The sequence below is a fragment of the Sus scrofa genome, chromosome 13 (assembly GCF_000003025.6).
Source record: "Sus scrofa isolate TJ Tabasco breed Duroc chromosome 13, Sscrofa11.1, whole genome shotgun sequence".
Classification (NCBI taxonomy): Eukaryota; Metazoa; Chordata; class Mammalia; order Artiodactyla; family Suidae; genus Sus; species Sus scrofa.
The window spans coordinates 86913668-86928238 of NC_010455.5; the positions used below are offsets into that span (position 1 = coordinate 86913668).

The 14571-nt window shown below is 35.4% G+C and overlaps 1 protein-coding gene across 1 annotated transcript in view; it reads right to left on the minus strand.

Moving 5' to 3' along the window:
- The window catches only part of PLSCR5 (phospholipid scramblase family member 5), a 33932-nt gene continuing 26019 nt past the window's right edge, over window positions 6659-14571 (minus strand). Inside the window, exon 8 of the mRNA XM_013982116.2 lies at window positions 6659-14499. The gene's annotated coding sequence lies outside the window, so the exon portion shown is untranslated. The remainder of the gene's footprint in view (window positions 14500-14571) is intronic.

A 14571-nucleotide genomic window follows, 5' to 3' on the forward strand; every position in this document is an offset into this window, starting at 1 on the left:
ATTACAGATATTTTCTTTTTTGTCTGTATTCTATCTATTGCCCAACTAAATTATAATCTATTTTTAAAAAATACCATGAGATGTGTGAACCATAATTTATTACTCTCCTCACTATGGTTGAGCATTTTACATATTTATCAATAGTTTTTTCATGCAAACTCCTCTATGGTAAAAAGACCTGTGGACATGAAGTAGAAAAAAAGTCATTTTTCTACTTCTTATTTTCTTTAACTTCAGTATATGGAGATTGTGCTTGGACATTCTACAAATTGTGCATGATTAAAACTGTTCCTGAGAGGCCGCTCAGATCATTCATATGTGTGGAAGTGCTTTAAAGTACTCTAAAGAATTCTACCAATATATATATATGACACCTCTATTGTGATTGTGCAGTCACTCGATACATTGGAAACATGGGTTAAAGGAGTTGGCTGGGATCTGCACAAGGATCCCAGTGGGACATGAGTGCATTATTAAAGGCTCAGACTCCTGGGAAGTTTATGGAGGTAAATCAGAGACAAATTACTGAAGTTTTTGAATACCAAATTTGGAATCTGGACTTGAAAATAAACCTTATACTGTTTTGTCAGCATTGAAATAGAAATTGTTTGCAGCACTCGTTGAACATTTGTATTACTGGGAATATTTTAAATAAAGAATACAATGGCCCAGGGAACATTCCTAGGGATTTTAACTTAATTAGTCTGGAACGAGACCTGGCCATTGGTGCTAAAAAAAAAAAAAAAAAAAAAAAAAAAAAAAAAAAAAAAAAAAAAAGTTTTGTCCACATTGAACATTTCAGCCTTGATTGAAAAAAATCACTGGTATGGGATAAAGTTGATTTCTCTGTATTGTACATTGCATTTTCCCTACTGCTCTTCCTTCTCTCACCATTTTGGATAAAATATTAATTATGGTCCTTACGTCCCTATCACTTTATCATCTAAAAACCTATTTTAAAGTGGTGGGATGTTCCCATCCATGATGAGACCTACTCACCCTTGCTTGATGGCCTTGAATCACCAATTCTGCAACAGGTTTGACTCCATGTATGTACCATGGCTTTGCCTAGACATTACCTGTGGAGATGATCAAGATGCAACATACAGGTGACCAAAGAGAAGATATTTCCTGCGTGATTATAAATAATTTTAGATCTCTTAAATGAGAAAGAGCAAATCAGATTTGGGAATCTGTTTTTTATTGTATGCTTAAGCTTTATGATAATTAACTCTTTGATAGCAGTATTACTAAATTTTCTTGGAAAATTAGGAGTATATACAAAAATAGGAATATGTACATTCACTAAATTGAAATTGTAAAAGTGTATTTGGTCTGTTCATTAAAAATAGAAATTACTAGGAGTTCCCGTCGCGGCTCAGTGATAAACGAATCTGACTAGGAACCATGAGGTTGTAGGTTCAATCCCTGGCCTCGCTCAGTGGGTTAAGGATCTGGCATTGCAGTGAGCTGTGGTGTAGGTCGCAGACATGGCTCAGATCCTGCGTTGCTGTGGCTGTGGCATAGGCTGGTGGCTATGGCTCTGATTAGACCCCTAGCCTGGGAACCTCCATATGTCGAGGGTGCGGCCCTAGAAAAGACAAAAAGACAGAAAAAAAAAAAAAAGAGAGAAATTACTGAGCTTTTATGTTGTGCATAATTGCAATCATAATGGTCTATTTTTTGTTTGATAGGAAGTATAACATCAAATTTCACTCTCCTATGTACAAAATCAGCACATTTTCCTTTCCATATTATAGAGAGAACAAAGTGAATATTCTATAGAAATTTGTATTTCTATGAGTCTGCTCATATAGCTGAGCAGAGCTGATAATATGAAGTGTTGCTGCCATCTGCAGTATGAAAGACATTAAAAGTATATGTTATCTATATGTGTATAAATTGGGTTTTGAACAACTTGGTTACTTAAGTAAGAATCATTTAATATCTCTATTAGTCTGTATTTTCTACTGCTAGCTTTCAACATACATAAAAATGTAATGTGTTTTACATCTTACATCACAAAATACTTGTGAATATGATACAGCTACCAAAATGAATCCCGAGTATATGTACTATTTGATTATGCTAAAATTAATTTTTAAAAGCAATTACATGGTAGACTTTATGATTTAGTGATATCAGGAAATATTTTCTAAATCTATTATGTTTGACAAAGTTTTTTAAAAAGCTTACTCCAGTAAAATTTAAACTTTTTTCTCAAAGAGATTTTTTTTTTTCATGTTTACCTATTACCTACTTAATCTGGCATATAGAGTAGTAACCACAGAGGTATCCACAAAAATGACACCAGAGATATATAATTAGTGGATGACAGATTTTAAGTAGTTTACCTGTTGTTTTCAAAATAGAGATAGCTCATAGTGTTGATGAAAATATTACTTATTCAGATCTTAAATGGATGAGACACTTCTAGATTCCTGAATTCCCCTTTTATGTGCTTTAAAATTTCTCATTTTGCCATTTCTTGTCCACTCATATTCTCATTATAGAAGACAAAACTAATAACTCCATAAAATTTGGCAAGTTACTTAACTTTCCTGAGCATTCATTCTTATCTTCATCTGTGCTTTGGGGCTTATAACAACCATTTTGTTGTATTGCACTAAAATTAGATGAGAATTGCATGTGAGAAGTCTAGCACAATGTCTGAGAAGTGCATATTGATGTTAGTTTCTAACACATATTCTGTACTCACAGAACAAATTATGTCCTCATGTTTATTTCCAGGCAAAATGCCATATTTTCATATTTGAAATCTCTTATACTTGTAACTGATCTTTGAAAATGGATATTTATAATTAAGTGGAAAATGCCCCCAAAATGTATCTTCAATTGTTTTGATAATCATACTTAGCAGATAGTTATAAAACACTGGCTCAGTCACCAAGACCTAATGTGGTTTTCTCATTTTTTTAAAAACAGGATTTTAATTCATTTATTTCTTAAAAATACTTCATGGATTCCTAAATTATTTAAATATGTGATGTCCAAATTTAACACCTGAGTAGTTGGATGAACTATTGCACATGTTACTAAGTCACTTTTTCTATGGCAAAAAAAAAGTTATAGTATAAAAAACAAAGTCCATTTGCTTTTAGAGAATTTTTATTCAAAATGATTTTTTAATAAAAAATCAGATTTTAAAACAAAATGTTAGAAGGACAAAATCACAGTTTATATAAAGGGAAAATTTCTGAACTTGAGAACTCAAATTATTATAAACAATACTTTCTTTTCCCTCTAATTTAAAAAATTAAAGACTATGACAGAACTGAAAAAATACAAATAAGAGTAAATTTTGAAGTATTAAAATGTTATGTCCTAGGTTTAATCTCATTTTAATAATCAACTACTCTAAAATAAACATATATAAACTTCTTTACTTTATAATAGGCTTATTTTTATTTATTTATTTATTTTTTCAGGTCACTCCACCTCGAGTGAGGGTCTGTCTTTAATAAGAGTTTAGAAGGGGATTTATGGGGCAATAGAAAAAGAATGCAGTAACAAGTAGAATGGAGCTGAGAATGACCTTAGCACATATATATACCAATGTTTCAGCTACACACAGCCTTAACTGTCTTCATGCCTCCTAGAAGGGAACCCCAGAGGCATCCTGTGAGTCCTGTTTACAATAGGTAATCTAAAGGTCTCAGCTTTTTTTTTTTTTTTTTTTTTTTTAAATTAAGAAAACTTGGTAGAATTCAAATTGGAAACAGTTTGAATTGACAATTCTGGGTGCATAGTGGTAAGAAACTATCTATCATACAGTAATTAAAGAACATTTTAAATCTTACCCTTCAGCTGTATCTTCATAGCTCTTTTATAATTGTAGGTAACTAGCTAGTTAACTAATTCCAAAGCAAATATATTCATCACTGTATACAATTTTCTTTTCATGTTCAATTATATCTAGTGATTGGTTTGCATGGTTTAGGAAGAATGCCTGTTCTTTAAATTTTTTTTTTTTTTTACAAAATAAAATACATATATTTAAACATAGTTACATTCACACAGATTATTATATCATGGATCTTAAGAAACATATTAAGTGACTCCTTTTGGAGAAGTGGAATGGAAAATATGCTGAGACAAATAGGAAATTTATTCTATACTTTATCCCATTTTGTATGGCTTTCATCTTTACTATTTAGTATTATCTATTACATTTCAATTTTTCTTTAAAAATTAGCATTATATTAAAATTGTGTGTATTATGCAACTAAAATTTATAAAGAAGAAAGCTTTATATACCATTAAATATTTTATATAGCATAAGAAAAAGAATAACTTAACTGGTAAGAATAGCAAAAATAATACACCCTCTGAAAATAAGTATAAAATGCATAAGTTGGTTAAAAAACAGTGTAACTATATGAATATGTCCTCACAATTTGTTACCTCTCATTGATTCTTCAATAAAGGCATTACACCATTCTAGGTAATGTGATAAACAAGGCATTATAGACTTTACATTGTACCATGAAGAGAAATGGTTATGAATAATACAATTGTAGACCTATATTATTTAATTGTACAGTTGTATTATTTAATTATAATTATCATAAATTCTTTGATGGAGAGGAAATCAGAATCAGATGTAAGAAGACTTCAGCATTCCAAGAATGATGTCAAATGACCCCCTTCATGGTGGATTATGCACTTATTTTCTATGAGATATATTTCTTCTTCAGAGATTCCTTGTTTGTGTATCAATTGTAGATTTTTGGTGTGCAGTTATTCTGAAGTTTTGATATAAGAGTCTATATGTATATGAGATTGTTTTAAGTTGTTGTTCTCTTAATTGCAAGGCTCACCTTTACTTGTGAGCCTTGTCATTTGTGGTATTTTTGTTTCCTGTTGCTGTCTTTTCTTTTCTGCCTAGAGAAGTTCCTTTAGTATTTGTTGTAAGGCTGGTTTAGTGTTGCTGAATTCTCTCAACGTTTGCTTATCTGTGAAGGTTTTGATTTCTCCTTCAAATCTGAATGAGAGCCTTGCTGGGTAAAGTAATCTTGGTTGGAGGTTTTTTCCTTTCATCACGTTAAGTATATCATGCCACTCCCTTCTGGCCTGAAGAGTTTCTGCTGAAAAATCTGCCAATAACCTTATTGGGGTTCCCTTGTATGTTACTTGTTTCTTTTCCCTAGCTGCTTTCAAGATTTTCTCTTTGTCTTTAATTTTGGTCAGTTTGATTAATATGTGTCTTGGTGTATTCCTCCTTGGGTTTATTTTATATGGTACTCGTTGTGCTCTCTGGATTTGAATGAGTGGTTCCTTTCCCATTTTATGGAAGTTTTCAGCTATTATCTCTTGGAATATTTTTTCTGTCCCCTTCTCTCTCTCTTCTCCTTCTGGCACCCCTATAATATGGATATTGGTGCGTTTAACATTGTCCCAGAGATCTCTGAGACTCTCTTTGTTTTCAGTCTTTTTTCTCTTTTCTGTTCTGCATCCATAATTTCCACTAATCTGTCCTCCACCTCGCTTATTTGTTCTTCTGCCTCCTGTATTCTGCTGTTGGTTGCTTCTAGTGAATTTTTTATTTCAGTTATTGTATTTTGCATCTCTTCTTGTTTAAGTTTTCTATCTTGTATCTCTTTGGTCAGTGTTTCCAGTAAGTTATCCATCTTTGCCTCCAGTTTATTTTCAATGTCTTGCATCATCTTCAGCATCAACGATCTAAAGTCTTTTTCCTGGAGGCTGAGAATCTCCTCATCGCTTAGCCGATTTTCTGGGTTTATTCCTTTCTCCCTCCTCTGAGTTACAGTTCTCTGTCTTTTCATTTTTTTATAGGTTTTTGGTGTGGTGACTTTTTTACAGATAAAAGGGTTGTAGCCTGTCCTACTTCTGGTGTCCGCCCCCCCCTTGTGGCTGAAGTCAGTATGTAGGCTTCGTGATGGGAGGGGCTGATGCCTACCCTCTGGTAGGTGGAGCTGATTCTAACCCCTCTGGTGGGTGGGGCTTAGTCTCTGGATGGGATTATAGGCAGCTGTGTGCCTGAGGGGTCTTTAGGCAGCCTGTTTACTGAGGGGTGGGGCTGTGATCCCACCTGGATTGTTGTTTGCCCTGGGGCTTCTCAGAAATGACTGATGGGTGGGGCCAGATTTTCCCAAAATGGCCCCCTCCAGAGAAAGGCAGCTGCTGAATATTCCCAAGAGCTTTGCCTTCAATGTCCCTCCCTCACAGCAAGCCACATTCACCCCTGTTTTCCCAGGAAATCCTCTAAGAACTGCAGTCAGGTTTGACCCAGATTCCCATGGAGATTTTGCTTTGCCCTGGGACCCAATGCATGTGAAAGTCCATGTGCACCTTTTAAGAATGGGGTCTCCGTTTCCCCCAGTCCTGTGGAGCTCCTGCACACAAGCCCCACTGGCCTTCAATGCCAGATGCTCCAAGGCTCTTTCTCCCAGTGCCGGATCCTCACATGTGAGGGTTTGATGTGGGGCTCAAAACTCTCACTCCTGTAGGTGAGTCTCTCTCTGTGAACCAGTTAGTTTCCAGCCTGTGGAGCTCCCCACCCAGGAGGTATGGGGTTGTTTATATCACGAAATCACCCCTCCTACCTCTTGATGTGGCCTCCTCATTTTCTTCTGGAGTAGGATATCTTTTTTAAGGTTTCCAGTCCATTTGGGTGGGGATTGCTCAGCTTTTAATTGTGAATTTTGTTGTTTTTAGGAGAGAAGTTGAGCTCCAGTCCTTCTATTCTGCCATCTTAATCCTCTCTATCTATAAACTTCTAATTAATGTTCCAACAAATCAGAATTTTAATGAACGGCTGTATATTTTCTCAAGACTATATCTGATTCTTTATATCATCTATCAAAACCTCTCTTTTGTAGGGAAATACAAGTGATTTATCTGATGAATTTTAGTTTCTTTCCTCAAGGAAGTTCTGGATTGGGAGGAATATTCAAGTTTTTCAGGGTTTTTTTTGTTTTGTTTTTCCCATACCTTTTGTTTCACTCACACTCAGCTTCTGAGTTCAATCTAGCTTCTAAATAACTTTTCAAAGCCCTTAGAGAATGCTTTGGTCAAGTGTAGACATAGAGCATGCATTCAGGAGTAGGAGCTGTTCTTTGAATCATGATCTAGCACTACAATTTCCCACTACAGCTGAATGGGAGAGCATGGCCTCATTGTCTAAGAAAACTATGAACTTATTAGGTGCATCCTGAACTCCTGTGTCCTTTTCATTCTTGTTGCTGAGAATGGTGTTTCTCACTTACCACATTTGTGCTGTGCTCTTGGCTTGAAATGTTCTCCCAGCCATACTTCCTGGCTTTACCCCACCTGGCCTGGAGGGCACACACTCACCTCAAATGTTTTTATCTACTCTCTAAGGGTTCTGAACTCCCACCCTTAATGTCTTTGATTTTTTTTTTTAATCAGAGCACCTATAACATTGAATTACACCTATTTGGGTGAGTGGTGTGGCCACAACAGAAACTGGGGCTTTATCCTTGAGTTCTTAGTATTTCTTACATCCTACATCAAATCAGAAGCCAGAGATTGTCAATTACTCTTCATTCTTTGCCTAGCAAGGCTCTATATAATCTGGCCGCTGGCCACATTTTCTACTGTAACTCAAACCTCTCTCTGTTGGGCTTACTATACTCCAGCTATACTGGCTTGCTGGGCTTCTTAAACTTGTCCAGCAGCCTCTTGATTCAGAACCCTTGCACTTGCTTTTCCATCTGCTCGGAACTCTCTTTTTCCAAATAATCTTACAAATTTTTGCTTTATTTCCTATTGCTGCTCAAATATAACAGCAGCTTCATTTCTCTATTTTTGAATTATTTTCTTCATGGTTTTGGGAATATAAAATTTTCACCCTCCTAGGAAATAACTGATTGTTCATTATAGCAATGAGTAGTAATCAAAACCAAGGCAAAAGTACTTGGGAGATATTGTGGATTCAGTTCCAGGCCACTGCAATAAAGCAAATATTGCAGTTAAGTGCAGTAAGATGAGACACACAAATGTTTTGATTTCTCAGTACATGTAAAACTTGTGTTTACACTATACTCTAGTCTATTAATTGTGCAGTAACATTATAGCCAATACAGTAATGTGTATATCTTGATTAAAAATGCATTATTACTAAAAAATGCTAATCATCATCTGAGCCCTCAGTGAGTTATAATCTTTGCTGGTGGAAAGTCCTACCTCAGTGTTGATGGCTGCTGATTGATCAGAGTGGTGGTTGCTGAAGGATGGGGTGTCTGTGGCAATTTCTTAGAATGAGACAACAAGAAGTTTGCCACATCAACTGGCTCTTCCTTTTACAAACGATTTCTCTTTGTCTGTCTGATAGCATTTTACCGACAATAGAACTACTCTCGAAATTTCAATCATCTCAAACTTTGCTGCTGCTGCTTTATCAACCAAACTGATGTAATATTCTAAATTTCTTGTCATCATTTCAACAGTCATCATAGCATCTTCACCAGGAGTAGATTTCCATCACAAGAAACCACTTTCTTTGCTCATCCATTAAAAGTATCTTTACATTTCTTATCCTTTAAAGTTTGATTATGAGATTAGAGCAGTCAGTCACATCTTTAGGTTCCACTTCTATTTCTCATTCTCTTGCTATTTCCACCACATCTGCACTTACATATTCCACTGAAGTCTTGAACCCCTTGAGGGTTGGAATCAATTTCTTCTAAATTCCTGTTAATATTTTGACCTCTTCCCATGAATCATGATGTTCCTAATGGCATCTAGAATGGTGAATCCTTTCTAGAAGATTTTCATTTACTTTGCCAAGATACATCTGAGGAATCATTATCTGTGGCCTTACAAAATGTATCTCTTAAAGAATAAGGATTGAATGTTGAAATTACTCCTTGATGTTGCAGAATGGATGTTGTGTTAGCAGACGTGAGAACACCATTAACAACATTGTTCATCTTCAGAACTCTTGAAGTACCAGGTGCATTGTCAATGAGGAGGAACATATTGAATTTTTTTTCTGAACAATGGTAACAGTGGGTTTAGAGTATTCAGTAAACATGTGCTGTCACTCAGGCTTTGTTGTTCCATTTGTAGAACACAGGCAGAGTTGATTTAGCATAAGTCTTAAGAGCAGTAGAATTTGCAGAATAGTAAATGAGTATTGACTTCAACTTGAAGTCACAGTTGCCTTAGCCCCTAATGGAAGAGTCAGCATGTACTTTGAAGCTTCATAAGCATGCATTGACTTTGCTCTAGCTGTGAAAATCCTAGGTGACATCTTCTCCAATAGCAGGCTGATTCATCAACATTGAAAACCTGTTGTTTAGTGTAGCCACCTTCATTGATGAACTTAGCTAGACATTCTGTATAACTTTCTGTGGCTTCTACATCAGCACTTGCTGTTTCTCCTTACACTTCCATGTTATGGAGACTGTTTCTTCCTTTAAACTCCATGAACCAACTTCTCCTAGTTTCAGATTTTTCTTCTTCTACTTCCTCATTCTCTCAGCCTTCTTAGAATTTATGAGAGTTAAATAAATTTTATCTGGATTAGGCTTTGGCCTAAGGGAATGATGTGGGTGGTTTGATCTTCTATCCAGATCACTAAAACTTTCTCCATATCAGCAATAAGGCTGTTTTGTTTTGTTTGTTTTTTGCTTTCTTATCATTCATATGTTCGCTGGGGTAGCACTTTTAATTTTCCTGAAGAACTTTTCCTTTTCCTTCACTTCAGTAACTGGTGCTTTCCACCTGCCTTCGCCGCTAAGGTGAATTTAAGGTGAGAGAGGTGAGAGACTTGCAACTCTTCCTTTCACCTGAACACTTAGAGGCTATTATAGGGTTATTAATTGGCCTAATTTCAATATTGTTGTATCTTAAGGAAAAGGAAGGCCCGAGGAGAGGGAAAGAGATGGCAGAACAGCCAGTCAGTGGATCAGTCAGAACACAAACAATATTTATCGATTAAATTCATTGTTTTATAATTGTTTTACCAAAACAATTATAGTGGTAACATAAAAGACCACTAGTTACAAACTACCACAATGATTGTAATAATAATGAAAAAGCTTGCAATATCATGAGAATTACCAAAATATAACACAGAGATATAAATGGAGCAAATGCTATTGGAAAAAATGACACTAATACACTTGCTTAATACAAGGTTGCCAAACCTTCAATTTGTAAAATATGTAATAACGAGAAGTGCAATAAAGTGAGGTGTGCCTGTATTAAACTCGTTTGATTAGTCAGTGATTGATTATGAAAGTTCACACACTTCTGAAAGAAAACCAGCAACATCTCCTGCAATCAACTCCTGAAAATCAGATAATCAGCAACAGCTTTTGTCCAACAAACAGATTTCTGAGAATCAGTCAGCCAGCAACAGTCTTACTCTGGTAAATATTTTTCCCTAGCTAAAGCCAACACTCCAGTTTCTAAACTGTATACTTATACAAAACCTTTTATAAGTTCTCTTCTTTGCTTATAAACTGTCTTCTGAGCTCAGCCTCCCCTTGCCTGAGCAAACAATATCTTTAGTTGATTGTTTTAGATTGAGTGATAGACTTTTTATCAGTATTTATCATCACCTATGATGATGTGATATTTTTGTTACCTGTTGGTTTATTATCTATCTGTATCAGGATATAAGTTCTAAGAGAGAAAGTACTTAGTTGCTTTGTTCATTGCTGCAACTTATTGCTGATGTAGGTACCTAGCATCTAATATGAACTTCACAAATATTTGTGAAATGTATTTTTAGATAGCCTAATATCTATCCCCACTTTCTAATACAGTGCCTAGTACATAGAAGTAATTTCATAAAATATTATTTCAATGAAAGAATGAATTTGTTTCCCATGCTGGTTTTAAAAAGTTTCGTAGGGATATCTTTGAAATAAACCAGAGATTATTCAGATGTCCATGGGTCTGTATAGTTTTCATAAACTCATATCTCTTCAGAAATATACTCAATGAAAACATGCCTACCTGCCTATTTGACATCTCCTTGTAGCAATACAAGTTTAATGCGCTTAAAATTGAACCCAGGTTCTTTCTATATCAACAAACCAGATCCTCTTCTAACGTTCTCCCTGTCACTAAATGCCATAGGCCAGAAATCCTCTTTCTCCCTTATATCTCCATTTTCAACCCAGCATCAAGTAAGGGTGATTTTATATCTTAAGTATATCTTGAATCTGCTCACTTCTCTCCTTTTACACGAGTGTCACAAGCTATCACTACCTGTCATCGAAACAGTAGTAACACTAATTTGTCCATGAGCATCCTCTCCTGCACTCTCGCCAATTTAATCTTTTATCAGTCAAGTCTCTACTTATTAACTTTTATCAGATGCTTTGTTAACAGAAAGAGTCTAAATCGTTAACTTGGCCCACAAACCCCATTCATTCTCCTCTTGTACCACATTCCTCTTCATTGGCTGAACTTTAGCCACTGGCTTTCTTTAAGTCATTTGAGATCGTCCTCCCCTTCCGCCATCAGAGAACTTTTGCAAATGTTAGTACCTCAGCCTACAGCATTCTTCTTTTTGCTCTTATTCTTCACATATTAAATCCACCATCATATCCTCACTCCCTGACCAAGCACGTACCCCTTATCTTACTTACCTGGCACCTCGTCTATCAACTGTAAACACTTTTCAAGTTTTGTTTGTGTCATTATTGGATTAATAACTATCTCTTTAACTAAACTGTAAGATTCATAAGAAGGGGGATTCTATTTTTGGCATAATTAAATAAGGAGGGATTGAATAAGTATTAATGAGTGATGAATGAATGAATGAGTGGGAGGCATTTGAATCTGCTCACGACTTCCTCAGTATATCTGATAGTAAACAAAGTCGGAACCTGTGTTCGGAGAGTATAGTGGACCAGGGAGAGGCAGTGATGCACAGAGGACCAAGTCTCATAATAGATGCAAATTTTTAATTAAAATTTTCATTCAACAGCAAGAGTTTTTCCAGTCTTTCATGGGTTCATGTTTGGTGGAAAAGGGAAACATGGTGCTTACAAGACATTTAAAGATCAATTTCACCTTAATAAAGAAGGAGAGAAAGAATGGGTCTTAATTTGTTGTGTGGCAATTCAGGAGCAAATCCAGTAGCAGGTTTTTAGCCGATTTATCCAACTTTAAAATGAGTGCCATATTCTAAGAAGCATTTTTATCCTTGGGGAGTCTCCATTGCTTAAATGTCAAGTAGGTCTTTTTGCTAGTTTTAGGGTTCATTTAAATATTTTTAAATAATCCAGAAGTTTGTCATATCGAAAGGTACTATTTATAAATGGTGTTTTCTTTCTGCTTTTCATGCCCCTCTGTGAAAGTCTTAGCTGTTGTGACATCAGTTACAAAAATATTTCATTTTAGAAGTCAAAGTAATACACAAGAAAAAGCTATGAAAGCAAGATCATCTTTAGGGAGAGCATTTGGGACATGGGATGCAGGGTGGGGAGGGGAAAAGAGAGGTTCCAAGGCAGTCTTCCACAGACTGCCTGATTTTCCTTTATTTTCATTTTATTTTGTTACCTGACCAGGAATTCATAGCAATTATGGTGTCTGGCATGTAATAAGCCCTCAGAAAATATTAGCTATTGTCTTCATTTTATTAGTTAATAAGCATCAGCTTAAAAACTACCATTCTTGATGTCATATAACTTTGTGAACATATTAAAACTATGTGAATATATTGTACAATATACTGAATTGTACACTTTAAGAATATGAATTTTATGACATTTGAATTAAATCTCAATAAAAAAGCAATTGCAAAGTGAAAATAAAATTTCCTTTAGGGGTTGTAAATGACCACTAATTCATACACACAGTAGTTAAAGTAGATAAAAGGTTAATGGGGAGGAAACACTATGTTCCCCTAAACCATCACCACAGCTCTGCAAGGTAACAAAAGGAAAACCTGAGGAGATTTAGAAAAGCTACACATTAGGTTCACAGATGCATGCCTAACACAGCAGAGCTAGACATAGGTGACATCTCTCACAGCACGTGGGACTTCTATTCTCATCCTTGACCTCACTGCTCCCAACACTCAGGTGACACCAGTTATACTGCAGGAGTGGATGGCATGACCAGGGGAAAGGTGGAGTGTGGTTTGAAGGGTGATTGTTTTTGGCGGTCAGTGTTTAAACTCTTCTGCATCACCAATAGGTCATGGATATTTGACTGAGGCAATATCTAGTTCCCACCTGTCCAGGGAGGGGGCTCTGAGAATAGTTAGAAAGTAAGGATGAAGAATGCTAAAGAAAATTCAGCCATGCAGGAGAAGAGACTCTTTTCTGTCTTACACAACCTAAAGCCTTTAACCCAGAACTCAGAACTAAATGAATATGTGTGGACTATTTAGGGAACTTAACTACCACATACAGTGCTATCTCTAGATGATAGATTCCTAACTCCAAACAAGTAACTTAATAACAGATGTTTGGAATACAATTCCTTTACTAAATGGGGTATTATCTGGAGTTTCTCTAAACACCTTTATATATGGATGGAAATTTGGGTAGTATTCATGTAATTCTAAAGTAGAGCCAACACGGTGCTTTCCTTAAATTTGTTTCCTCATTTTAAAAAGGAAAGGACAATTGGATTCATAAAAGGAATTTTTCTTTTGCATAGGCTTTAGAAATATGTGGATAGGTTGATGTAGTAATCTGGAGGGCTCAGAAAACATAAATAGAGAATGCACTTATTAATTGAATTGGCTGTGCTTCCTGACTTCTGCATTTGCCTCATGTATTAAGGCTTTATTTGTTTGTTTGCTTTTCTTTGCCTTTTTAAGTCTTGGAGTTGTCCATTTTTCAGAACCTTAGTTCCCTTGACTGAACTTTTATTGAAAGTAGGTGAAGTTCCTGCTCTAAACCCCTGCTTTTACTAACTTAGAAGTCTATGAGTGTGCTTATTTAAATTCTTAGCATGGGTAAGTATTTAAAGCATGCTTTGATTTGTAAATATTTTTCTTCATCATGGAAAGTAAACATGCCTTTTGCAACTAGGGCACATTGATTTTATCTATCTTCTGTCTCACCTTTAAACATATTATTTACCCAAACTTTAGCTTTCCTAATATAACGTAAAAATGTCTCACTACAATAAGAAGATTAATAAACAAATTTTAAAAGACTGCTTATGAAAAAATACTTTAGAAATCCAGTCTTTTTGATTAGTAACCAGCTCCAGTACCAGAAAAACTTCAAAGTGCTCTCTAAACATTGAATTTTCATCAGTGATGCTGCAAGCCTTAGCTCTCATCTTTCATGCTTACCATGCAATAACTTCAAAGGGATAAAAAGAAAGAATAGTAATCTCTCAAAGCAACACTGTGCTAGGGCCAGTCATCTTGTCTTTAGCTATCATGCAATTCACAACCAGATAATTGCTTCCTTGACATTATGCTTTAATAAATATAATAATTAACATTTTGTTACAAAAAAAGCAAATACTCAAACCATTCAGAAATGAGATCCAGAGCCCAAGGGATTTCTAGAAGAAAATGAAAAAAAATTAGACAGCGTCAAATATAGGTATCTTCAAAGGGAAAGAGATCATTTAAAC